The sequence below is a fragment of the Salvelinus namaycush genome, chromosome 32 (genome assembly GCF_016432855.1).
Source record: "Salvelinus namaycush isolate Seneca chromosome 32, SaNama_1.0, whole genome shotgun sequence".
NCBI classification, from domain to species: domain Eukaryota; kingdom Metazoa; phylum Chordata; class Actinopteri; order Salmoniformes; family Salmonidae; genus Salvelinus; species Salvelinus namaycush.
Genome location: NC_052338.1, coordinates 8,956,064 through 8,967,033, shown reverse-complemented (window position 1 = coordinate 8,967,033; position 10,970 = coordinate 8,956,064).

Here is a 10,970-nt window from a genome sequence, read left to right as displayed (position 1 = left end):
GAAGTCATGTGATAAATAAGATAATGGCGCACTGTTTGCCAAAAGTTGGAGGCTACACACTGCTCCAGGAAAAAATATATTGATGTATCCGGAAATTGTCATCTTGCCGTAACAAATGATATAACTTCTCCACATGTTGCTGTATTAAAGTTAATTAGACCGTATTGCCCATAACTTTGCGAAATCCAGAACAAAGAGCATACTTTCGGGTATCACAGCTTTGCACAGATTGGACAAACCTAAACCACGTGGTGCGGCTTGGATTTACAGAAATATTGATTGAAATGTTTCCTTGACACAACTGCAGTAATCCATGCAAGCAAACAATATCAATTTCCAGTCTCAACACGACCCTTATATTTGTTAGAACCGCAGATATTCTCTTGACAAAGTTCATATTTCGGTTGCAAGCATTGTGGCTTCCACTGCGACAGCAAACTGCGCATGCGTTAGATATGGGTGAGCCTATTTGGGATATTGCCTCTATACAGAGTAGACTCTATTCTAAATTCATTTCCCATTTGGAGAAGGCAGAGATGTTTCATTAGGAGCTGGGGATGGTATCTGATCCTAGGTTTGTGTTCACTCAGGCAACTTCTACCTTGAGCTGTTACTGAATAAAGATTATTATCAGAAGATGAGTATTTGTGATGTATTGAAAATGTCAAATAAAATGTTTCAAAGAAAGAAGATTCAAGTAACTGTAGGCTAAACGTTATATGATTGTGGGGAAATGATTGTGATTGTGGGTAGTTGTTTAAGACACAAGTGCAACGACCATATATGCAGAATTGATTTAGTCTCCAAACTACAAAGACATATAACGTTACATTGTTATCTTGCCGCAACCTCAAATGTCTATAGCATGACAGGTCAATAGGCCTATGAACCACAAACTGAGATATCTAGGGGATAACTTGAGTTGGCCATTGTGGTGTGATCTAATCAGGCTTCCAACAGAGAACAGAGTGTCCTTTGTGCTTTCTCAGGACTTGACAAATAGGCCTTGCTGCTGAAGTTGCATGCTCACACCCCACCCTCAGTTCACAGAGCTCACTCAGAGGAAGACGTCTCTGAGTCACCAAAGCATTCGGCGCATGAGCCGTGTCACATGATGATTTGGCCAGCAGAGAAGTGGTTGCTAGGGAAGCTCTCTCCACCGCGACGCGTCATTTCTTTCACTGGCGAGCCATCCTTGGCAACAGCCCCCGACGCAAGCAGAGTAGTGTGGAAATACAATATGAGCGTTCATGACTATGTAAACTTATTTTCCTCCTTTGCGTTTGTTGAGCGAGACCCTCTCTCCCTCCTTTCACATTCTATGAATACCATGAACAATTACTGTTATGGCTTAAATGTTGTGACTTCATTTGGAATACCTAATAAAACTTGGGATAGGCTTTCTACATGTATTCATTTGGTCCCTCAGGCACCTTGCATTAACTGACTGTTTGTGGCTGTGTATAAAACAAAAGCTGCATTGCTCTAAGGGGTGCTTAAACTTTTGGGCTTGGTGGGCCAAAATATAATCTGAGTGGTGGGCCCTGGGCTGAACAAATAGTTATGATGTATTTAGCTTTTTAGGGGCTTTAAACAATAGCTTTTTAGTAAGCAATCATAAAATCACACTTCAAACATGAATCAAATTGCAGCCATATAACTTGATACCTATAGCACATTCTGATTACCGGTATTAAAGATGCATTAAAAAAAAACATTCATACAGATCATAAGGATAATAACTTGAATATTTTTCAAATTACTTGAATATGGGAAAGGTGTAACAATTTCTATTTACAGTAGTGAGTATCTGAAATGCATTAGAAAGGTATTGGAAAGTTCAGGAAAACATCAGGGAAGCTCATCAGGCAAATGGTGCATGGGTGCACCTCAGCCACGCTCAAGGTCCTAAATCAAATCAAATCAAATTTTATTTGTCACATACACATGGTTAGCAGATGTTAATGCGAGTGTAGCGAAATGCTTGTGCTTCTAGTTCCGACAATGCAGTAATAACCAACAAGTAATCTAACCTAACAATTCCACAACTACTACCTTATACACACAAGTGTAAAGGGATAAAGAATATGTACATAAAGATATATGAATGAGTGATGGTACAGAACGGCATAGGCAAGATGCAGTAGATGGTATAGTGTACAGTCTATACATATGAGATGGGTAATGTAGGGTATGTAAACATAAAGTGGCATAGTTTAAAGTGGCTAGTGATACATGTATTACATAAAGATGGCAAGATGCAGTGGATGATATACAGTACAGTATATACATATACATATGAGATGAGTAATGTAGGGTATGTAAACATTATATTAAGTGGCATTGTTTAAAGTGGCTAGTGATACATTTTTACATAATTTCCATCAATTCCCATTATTAAAGTGGCTGGAGTTGAGTCAGTATGTTGGCAGCGGACACCAAATGTTAGTGGTGGCTGTTTAACAGTCTGATGGCCTTGAGATAGAAGCTGTTTTTCAGTCTCTCGGTCCCTGCTTTGATGCACCTGTATTGACCTCGCCTTCTGGATGATAGCGGGGTGAACAGGCAGTGGCTCGGGTGGTTGTTGTCCTTGATGATCTTTATGGCCTTCCTGTGACATCGGGTGGTGTAGGTGTCCTGGAGGGCAGGTAGTTTGCCCCCGGTGATGCGTTGTGCAGACCTCACTACCCTCTGGAGAGCCTTACGGTTGTGGGCGGAGCAGTTGCCGTACCAGGCGGTGATACAGCCCGACAGGATGCTCTCGATTGTGCATCTGTAGAAGTTTGTGAGTGCTTTTGGTGACAAGCCGAATTTCTTCAGCCTCCTGAGGTTGAAGAGGCGCTGCTGCGCCTTCTTCACAACGCTGTCTGTGTGGGTGGACCAATTCAGTTTGTCCGTGATGTGTACACCGAGGAACTTAAAACTTTCCACCTTCTACACTACTGCCCCGTCGATGTGGATAGGGGGGTGCTCCCTCTGCTGTTTCCTGAAGTCCACAATCATCTCCTTTGTTTTGTTGACGTTGAGTGTGAGGTTATTTTCTTGACACCACACTCCGAGGGCCCTCACCTCCTCCCTGTAGGCCATCTCGTCGTTGTTGGTAATCAAGCCTACCACTGTAGTGTCGTCCGCAAACTTGATGATTGAGTTGGAGGCGTGCATGGCCACGCAGTCGTGGGTGAACAGGGAGTACAGGAGAGGGCTCAGAACGCACCCTTGTGGGGCCCCAGTGTTGAGGATCAGCGGGGTGGAGATGTTGTTACCTACCCTCACCACCTGGGGGCGGCCCGTCAGGAAGTCCAGGACCCAGTTGCACAGGGCGGGGTCGAGACCCAGGGTCTCGAGCTTGATGACGAGTTTGGAGGGTACTATAGTGTTAAATGCTGAGCTGTAGTCGATGAACAGACCTGAGCGTGGGAGCTTGCTGTTTTAGTTTCTGTTTGTAGGCTGGAAGCAACAAAATGGAGTCGTGGTCAGCTTTTCCGAAAGGAGGGCGGGGGAGGGCCTTATATGCGTCGCGGAAGTTAGTATAACAATGATCCAAGATTTTACCAGCCCTGGTAGCACAATCGATATGCTGATAGAATTTAGGGAGTTTTGTTTTCAGATTAGCCTTGTTAAAATCCCCAGCTACGATGAATGCAGCCTCAGGGTGTGTGGTTTCCAGTTTACAAAGAGTCAGATAAAGTTCGTTCAGGGCCATCGATGTGTCTGCTTGGGGGGGAATATATACGGCTGTGATTATAATCGAAGAGAATTCCCTTGGTAGATAATGCGGTCGACATTTGATTGTGAGGAATTCTAAATCTGGAGAACAGAATGATTTGAGTTCCTGTATGTTGTTATGATCACACCATGTCTCGTTGATCATAAGGCATACACCCCCGCCCCTCTTCTTACCAGAAAGATGTTTGTTTCTGTCGGCGCGATGCGTGAAGAAACCAGCTGGCTGCACCGACTCCGTTAGCGTCTCTCGAGTGAGCCATGTTTCCGTGAAGCAGAGAACGTTACAATCCCTGATGTCTCTCTGGAATGTTACCCGTGCTCGGATTTCATCAACCTTATTGTCAAGAGACTGGACATTGGCGAGTAGTATGCTAGGGAGTGGAGCGCGATGTGCCCGTCTCCGAAGCCTGACCAGGAGACCGCCTCGTTTGCCCGTTTTTCGGCGTCGTTGTTTAGGGTCACCGGCTGGGATCAGATCCATTGTATTGGGTGGAAGGCAAAACACCAGATCCGCTTCGGGAGAGTCATATTCCTCGTTGTAACGATGGTGAGTTGACGTTGCTCTTATATTCAGTAGTTCCTCCCGACTGTATGTAATGAAACCTAAGATTACCTGGGGTACCAATGTAAGGAATAACACATAAAACAACAAAATACTGCATAGTTTCCTAGGAACGCGAAGCGAGGCGGCCATCTCGGTCGGCGCCGGAAGTACTCCTAAACGATGTCTTAACCGCCATCGATAAGAAACAATACTGTGCAGCCGTATTCATTGACCTGGCCAAGGCTTTCGACTCTGTCAATCACCACATCCTCATCGGCAGACTCGATAGCCTTGGTTTCTCAAATGATTGCCTCGCCTGGTTAGAGTTGATAGAGTTCAGTGTGTCAAATCGGAGGGCCTGTTGTCCGGGCCTCTGGCAGTCTCTATGGGGGTGCCACAGGGTTCAATTCTTGGGCCGACTCTCTTCTCTGTATACATCAATGATGTCACTCTTGCTGCTGGTGAGTCTCTGATCCACCTCTACGCAGACGACACCATTCTGTATACTTCTGGCCCTTCTTTGGACACTGTGTTAACAACCCTCCAGACGAGCTTCAATGCCATACAACTCTCCTTCCGTGGCCTCCAACTGCTCTTAAATACAAGTAAAACTAAATGCATGCTCTTCAACCGATCGCTGCCTGCACCTGCCCGCCCGTCCAGCTACTCTGGACGGTTCTGACTTAGAATATGTGGACAACTACAAATACCTAGGTGTCTGGTTAGACTGTAAACTCTCCTTCCAGACTCACATCTCCAATCCAAAGTTAAATCTAGAATTGGCTTCATATTTCGCAACAAAGCATCCTTCACTCATGATGACAAACATACCCTCGTAAAACTGACCTTCCTACCGATACCGACTTAGGCGATGTCATTTACAAAATAGCCTCCAATACCCTACTCAATAAATTGGATGCAGTCTATCACAGTGCCATCCGTTTTGTCAACAAAGCCCCATATACTACCCACCACTGCGACCTCTACGCTCTCGTTGGCTGGCCCTCGCTTCATACTCGTCGCCAAACCCACTGGCTCCAGGTTATCTACAAGACCCTGCTAGGTAAAGTCCCCCCTTATCTCAGCTCGCTGGTCATCATAGCAGCACCCACCTGTAGCACGCGCTCCAGCAGGTATATCTCTCTGGTCACCCCCAAAACCAATTCCTCCTTTGGCCGCCTCTCCTTCCAGTTCTCTGCTGCCAATGACTGGAACGAACTACAAAAATCTCTGAAACTGGAAACACTTATCTCCCTCACTAGCTTTAAGCACCAGTTGTCAGAGCAGCTCACATATTACTGCACCTGTACATAGCCCATCTATAATTTAGCCCAAACAACTACCTCTTCCTCTACTGTATTTACTTATTTATTTATTTATTTTGCTCCTTTTCACTCCATTATTTCTATTTCTACTTTGCACATTCTTCCACTGTAAATCTCCAATTTCAGTGTTTTACTTGCTATATTGTATTTACTTCGCCACCATGGCTTTTTCTTGCCTTTACCTCCCTTATCTCACCTCATTTGCTCACATTGTCACGCCCTGGCCTTAGTTATCTTTGTTTTCTTTATTATTTTGGGTCAGGGTGTGACATGGGGGATGTTTGTGTGTTTTTTGTCTAGTCTAGGGTGTTTGTATTGTATAGGGGGTTTTGTAGAGTTCATGGGGTTGTGTTCAGTGTAAGTGTTTAGGTAAGTCTATGGTTGCCTGGATTGGTTCTCAATCAGAGACAGCTGTCTATCGTTGTCTCTGATTGGGAGCCATATTTAAGGCAGCCATAGGCATTAGGTAGGTTGTGGGTAATTGTCTATGTTTGACGTTAGTAGCTTGTGTCTGCACTGTCGTTTGTAGCTTCACGGTCGTTTGTTGTTTTGTTTAGTGTGTATTAGTGTTCGTTTCATCTTCTCAAAATAAAAGAAGATGTATCTATATCACGCTGCGCCTTGGTCCTCTCGTTCACCTAAAGACGATCGTGACAGAATTACCCACCATACCAGGACCAAGCAGCGTGATAAGCGGCAGCAGGAGCAGCGCAAGGAGGAATGGCAATGGGAGCAGAGTCTGGACTACACTACGTGGGATGAGATCGACAGGTGGGCGATCGACCCAGGGAGAATGCCGGAGCCCGCCTGGGATTCTCTGGAGCAGTGTGAGGAGGGATACCGGCGAATGGAGGCAGCACGACGACGCGGTAGGAAGCCCGAGAGTCAAGCCCAAAAATGTCTTGGGGGGGGGCTACAAGGGAGTGTGGCGAAGTCAGGTAGGAGACCTGCGCCAACTCCCCGAGCTTACCGTGGAGAGCGAAAGTACGGGCAGACACCGTGTTATGCGGTAAAGCGCACAGTGTCTCCTGTACCACCAGTGCCTACACCACGCACCAGGCTTCCAGTGCATCTCCAGAGCCCTGTTCCTCCTCCACGCACTCGCCCTATGGTGCGTGTCTCCAGCCCGGTACCACCAGTTCCGGCACCACGCACCAGGCCTACTGTGCGCCTCAGCCGGCCAGAGTCTGCCGTCTGCCCAGAGCTGTCTGAGCTGTCCGTCTGCCCAGCGTCGCCTGCACTGCCCGTCTGCCCAACGCCGTCTGCGCCGCCCGTCTGCCCAGCGCCGTCTGAGCCGCCCGTCTGTCCTGAGCCTTCAGAGCCGCCCGTCTGTCCTGAGCCTTCAGAGCCGCCCGTCTGTCCTGAGCCTTCAGAGCCGTCCGTCAGTCAGGAGCCGCCAGAGCCGCCCGTCAGTCAGGAGCCGCCAGAGCCGCCCGCCAGTCAGGAGCAGCCAGAGCCGCCCGCCAGCCAGGAGCAGCCAGAGCCGCCCGCCAGCCAGGAGCAGCCAGAGCCGCCCGCCAGTCAGGAGCAGCCAGAGCCGCCCGCCAGTCAGGAGCAGCCAGAGCCGCCCGCCAGCCAGGAGCAGCCAGAGCCGCCCGCCAGCCAGGAGCAGCCAGAGCCGCCCGCCAGCCAGGAGCAGCCAGAGCCGCCCGCCAGCCAGGAGCAGCCAGAGCCGCCTGCCAGCCAGGAGCAGCCAGAGCCGCCCGCCAGTCAGGAGCAGCCAGAGCCGCCCGCCAGCCAGGAGCAGCCAGAGCCGCCCGCCAGCCAGGAGCAGCCAGAGCCGCCCGCCAGCCAGGATCTGCCAGAGCCGCCCGCCAGCCAGGATCTGCCAGAGCCGCCCGCCAGCCAGGATCTGCCAGAGCCGCCCGCCAGCCAGGATCTGCCAGAGCCGGCCGCCAGCCAGGATCTGCCAGAGCCGCCCGCCAGCCAGGATCTGCCAGAGCCGTACGCCAGTCAGGATCTGCCAGATTCGTCCGCCAGTCCGGAGCTGCCCTTCAGTCCGGAGCTGCCCTTCAGTCCGGAGCTGCCCTTCAGTCCGGAGCTGCCCCTCAGTCCGGAGCTGCCCCTCAGTCCGGAGCTGCCCTCTAGGATGGTATTCAGTCCAGGACTCGCTGAAAGGGTCGCCGCTCCAGAGGGGACCAAAGCGGGTAGTGACTATGGTGAAGTGGGGGCCACGTCCCGCACCCGAGCCGCCGCCGTAAGAAGGCCCACACGGACCCTCCCCTTCTGTGTCAGGTTTTGTGGCCGGAGTCCGCACCTTTGGGGGGGGGGGGGGGTACTGTCACGCCCTGGCCTTAGTTATCTTTGTTTTCTTTATTATTTTAGGTCAGGGTGTGACATGGGGGATGTTTGTGTGTTTTTTGTCTAGTCTAGGGTGTTTGTATTGTATAGGGGGTTTTGTAGAGTTCATGGGGTTGTGTTTAGGTAAGTCTATGGTTGCCTGGATTGGTTCTCAATCAGAAACAGCTGTCTATCGTTGTCTCTGATTGGGAGCCATATTTAAGGCAGCCATAGGCATTAGGTAGGTTGTGGGTAATTGTCTATGTTTGACGTTAGTAGCTTGTGTCTGCACTTTCGTTTGTAGCTTCACGGTCGTTTGTTGTTTTTGTTTAGTGTGTATTAGTGTTCGTGTTCGTTTCATCTTCTCAAAATAAAAGATGTATCTATATCACGCTGCGCCTTGGTCCTCTCGTTCACCTAAAGACGATCGTGACACACATTGTATATAGACTTATTTTTGTACTGTATTATTGACTGTATGTTTGTTTTACTCCATGTGTAACTCTGTGTTGTTGTATGTGTCGAACTGCTTTGCTTTATCTTGGCCAGGTCGCAATTGTAAATGAGAACTTGTTCTCAACTTGCCTACCTGGTTAAATAAAGGTGAAATAAAAATAAATAAATACATTAAAAAAATCACCCCTAAGTGAGATTTAATTGGGGGGCACAGCAACCACATGGGCAAGACATCTTGAGTATTACATTTTTTAAACTTCGAACAGTAAATTGAGACCGCATCTGACTTCAAATCAAACACCAGGGGCCCTCAGTTTGGTTGGCCCTACTCTATGTGATGTTGTTTTGACAACCCTGTATTTAAAACAGGGCTCTGTCCTAATGCCAGCAAAAATAGTGTATCTCTCAAATTGAAAAGCCTAGAGTGCATTTTAAGGGTCAATTTCCCAGACACAGATTAAACCTACTCCTAAAAAGCATGCCCAATGAAGAATCTCTATTGAAAGTGCTTTTAAGTACAGGAATATATTAAGGTCCACGAATCCAGCCATGTGTCTGAACCATGGGCTCAAACTCTAATTCTAATTTAGAACTAATTGATACTTCAATTATATAGTGCGATGAAGTGTATGTAGTGCCGCACGGTTTGTACAAATGTGTCCAGGCCTTCAAAACAGCTGAGTAATTATGCATTCATACTCTAGAAAGGAAGGCAGCATCCAAGAACGGTGATTAGCATCTGAATAGAAGTGGACACTTCCCTTAGATGGTTACTCCAAGGTGTAGAACACTCCGATTTTGGAGTGTTCAAGGAACAGACACAGTTCACTAAAGATTTTTCAAAGAGTAACTATTTTACAATGTAAGGAGCTATGTCTAGTTCAACTAGTAATTTAACTACATTTTGCAGTAGCTTGGTGGTAGTTGAACAAAAAGCTAATCTTGGTAGTCTTTTCAGTAGTTAATTACTTTTTCTAACTACTGGAACAACACACTACTTTTTTTGCAAAAAAAGAAAAGGAAATGTGGATGGAGTAGATAAGAATTTCCTTTCTTTTTCAGCATCAGACCTGCCTAGTTCTCACTTGAAACATAGTTTTTGTGTTAAATAGGCTAAATTACACATTCTGTTAACATTGATGCCAGAGTGATCTGTTCTTGCAATTTGTAGTCTATGAAATGTCAGATTTAGATACGATAATTTATCACAAAGTAGTTTGGATGTAGTAAACTACTTTTTCAAAGTTAAGTCAACAATATCTTTCTTAAGGGTAGCTTTAGTGTAGATTAACTTCTTCCAGTGTGAAGTCATTGGTAGCTTGGTAAACTATATTTTCAGAGTAGCTTCCCCAACACTGCTATTTTATTGGGTCTAAATAGCTCAGTTGGAATAGAATGTTACTGAAGCTCTAAAGGACCCAGGTTACACCTACAGCCATAGATAAGAGCTTCATTAGTTATCACCAAATTGAATGAGATTAATATTAATTTGTCCTGTGTGGCTCAGTTGGTAGAGCATGGCACTTGCAACGCCAGGGTTGTGGGTTTGATTCCCATGGGGGAGCAGTAAGAAAATGTATGCACTCACTACTGTAAATATCTCTGAATAATAGCATCTGCTAAATATGTAAAATGTATACTCCCAAAGAGAACCATCTGTTTTGCAGCATACTGCATGTCTCAGACACACAGGTATACAAAACAAATGTAAGATACCAGGTAATGTAGAAAAGCACCAATGTTTTATTTTACTGGTTTCACGTGTACATCTTATTTTCGAGTGTAGCTTAAATTTTCATTCAGGGATAGTTCAAGTTTGCTCAGATCACTTGTGTGTTTGAATCAGTGAGGTCTGGTCAATAACTGATTTCTTGGGAGGGGCTCGACTGGTGGTTCTCAGGGTTGTTCTCATTCTTTTATCCCCCATTTGCAAGCTGAAGGCAGAAAGATAGTGCTTCAGCCTGATGACCTACAAACAGGGCGGGAGGTGTGAATGGATGGTGTGCCATCCCATTGTGTCACCTTCCCTGTTTTTCCGCTCCATAGAATGGAATGAAAACAACAAGGGAGCTGCCTAGAAATGCACTGGTAAACAACTCTTCACAATTCTCATATCATTCAATCATTGGGATTAAAGCTTTTCTACAGGAATAGTAGAGTGGTGTTTTCATTGTGGATGTGCAGAATGAGTCAAAGTAAGGCTGAAGACTTTTCAGATGTTTAAAAAAAAAAACTATACCTATCAAACTGCTGTGTTTATATACTTCACAAAAGATAAGTAAGCTCTTTGTCCTGTTTTGTTGACTGTTGTGAATCAACCAAAAATCCGGTTCCACTCTTGAGGTACCACTTCAGTTGGGAAGACACACTGAGATAGTGTTGATTCTGAACATCTTTCATTGTTGATTTGACCAGTACTTGCCAGACAGAGCAACCTGGACTCAGAGCTAGACGTAACATAGTACATGTAAATCCGTGACAGTGAAAATGTTACATTTCGTATTGGTATGTATTAATTTTTGGATGTCCGTTATCCATTCGTAACGTTAGCTAGGCTACAGGTTAGGGTTAAGATTAAGGTTCAGGGAAGAGTTAGCTAACATGCTAAGCAGTTACAAAGTAGCAAGTAGTTGCAAAAT